Source organism: Arachis ipaensis, chromosome B9 (genome assembly GCF_059453495.1).
Source record: "Arachis ipaensis isolate K30076 ecotype BB chromosome B9, ASM5945349v1, whole genome shotgun sequence".
NCBI classification, from domain to species: Eukaryota; Viridiplantae; Streptophyta; class Magnoliopsida; order Fabales; family Fabaceae; genus Arachis; species Arachis ipaensis.
This window is the reverse complement of record NC_142444.1, coordinates 90,109,014-90,111,114: the sequence shown is the minus strand read 5'-3', so window position 1 is coordinate 90,111,114 and position 2,101 is coordinate 90,109,014. Positions and strand designations below refer to the sequence as shown.

The following is a 2,101-nucleotide window of genomic DNA, read 5'->3' as shown; positions in this document are numbered from 1 at the left end:
CAGAACAACTGTTCGTTCGGAGGGAGTGTCCAAGAGGACCCCAATCAACATCTAACCACCTTCCTGAGAATATGTGACACAGTGAAGTCTAATGGTGTTCATCCTGACGCCTATAGACTGCTCTTATTTCCATTCTCACTCAAGGAAAAGGCAGCCAAGTGGCTGGAGTCTTTCCCGAAGGAAAGCTTGACAACTTGGGAAGATGTGGTAAACAAATTCTTAGCAAAATTTTACCCTCCTCAACGAATCAATAGGCTGAGAGCTGAGGTCCAAACTTTTAGGCAACAAGATGGTGAGACTCTGTATGAAGCATGGGAGAGGTTTAAAGACCTAACAAGGAGGTGCCCACCAGATATGTTCAATGAATGGGGTAGCTGCACATTTTCTATGCAGGGCTCTCTTATGAGTCAAAGAAGGCCGTAGACCATTCATCTGGAGGATCTTTGAACAAGAAGAAGACCATTGAGGAGGCCATAGATGTCATTGAAACTGTAGCAGAGAATGACTACTTCTATGCTTCCGAAAGAGGGAACACAAGAGGAGTAATAGAGCTAAACAATGTAGATGCTCTGCTGGCCTAAAACAAGCTCATTACCCAACAGCTGGCTGACCTCACCAAGAAGATGGAGAGGAACCAAGTAGCAGCAATCACCACTTCATCAACAACCCAAGAAGGAGTGAATGAAGAAGCAGAGGGAAGTCAGGAGCAAGCCAACTACATTGGGAATTCACCTAGGCAAAACCATGATCCATACTCCAAGACCTACGACCCTGGATGGAGGAATCACCCAAACTTTGGGTGGGGAAATCAACAAGACCAAAGCCTTGATCAAAGACGCCCAAATCCAAACAATGCAGCCCACCAACACTTCACATCTAGACCATATCAACACCCCCATAACAACACCTCTCCACATTCATATCTAGGCCAAAATAACCCTCCTCAGCCTGACCTATCATCATTTGATGAAAGACTCTCAAGGATTGAGAATCTACTTGAAGGCATAGGCAAAGAGATTCAAGACAACAAGGTATTCAAGGAAGAAGTGCGAACCAACTTCAAAAACCAGGGAGACACAATCAAGAGGCTGGAATCCCAAGTGGGGTATCTCTCTGAGCAGATTCCCAAATCCACAGATGAATTCCCAAGTGACACGGAGAAGAATCCGAGAGGTGAAACAAAGAAAGTAAGATGGGAAGATTGTAAGATGGTCACTATAAGTGATAAGGAGATTGAGGACAAGCCAAGCAATATGTCAGAACAACCTGAAGATACCTCAGTAGAGAAGAAGGAAAAAGATCATCAAGAACCAGAAATCTCACAACAGGAGCTGCTGAGACTCTATGCACCTTTTCCTCAACTGCTCAATGGTGCTGTGGAGAAGAGAATATACTCAAGATTTCTTGACTTGTTTGCATCTCTGCATGTGAACATACCATTCATCAAGACTATCCAACATATGCCTGCGTACATCAAGTATATGAAGGAGCTACTTCCCAGGAAAAGCTCACTCAAGGGAGGCCAAACTATAGTGATGAACAAGGAGTGCAGTGCCCTCATTCAACCGTAGTTGCCTACAAAAAGAAAAGATCCAGGGAGTTTTTATGTCCCCTGTGCCATAGGGGAAACAATGTTTGATAGAGCACTCTGCGATTTGGGAGCAAGCATCAACTTAATGCCCTTATCCCTGGTAAAGAGGCTGCAGATCAATGAGATATTGCCCACAGATGTAGTCATCAGGCTGGCTGACAAAACTCAAAAACAAACAATAGGGGTGGTGGAAAATGTATTGTTAAAGGTTGGGAAATACTTCCTCCCAATAGACTTTGTCATCCTGGACATGGAAGAAAGTCACACTCACCCAATCATATTGGGAAGACCATTCCTAGCTACAGCCAGAGCACTCATAGATGTGGAGCGAGGGGAGCTAATATTGAGGATCCATGATGAACGACTCAGCTTTAATGTCTTCAAACTCTCGCAAGAAGCAGACCAAGAAAACAAAGAACCAAGCAAAGATCATAATGAGATGCTGATAGAGGAAGCAGGCACTGAAGCACAACCAGCCCATCTGGGAAAGCCCTGGGTTGATGAACAAGG

The 2,101-nt window shown here is 44.5% G+C and overlaps 1 non-coding gene across 1 annotated transcript; it reads right to left on the bottom strand.

Moving 5' to 3' along the window:
- Window positions 1-252: 252 nt before the first annotated feature.
- LOC148545418 (small nucleolar RNA R71) lies at window positions 253-359 on the bottom strand. Its single transcript, XR_015900449.1, has one exon. It is a non-coding gene; the product is annotated as a small nucleolar RNA R71 (small nucleolar RNA).
- Window positions 360-2,101: the final 1,742 nt, after the last annotated feature.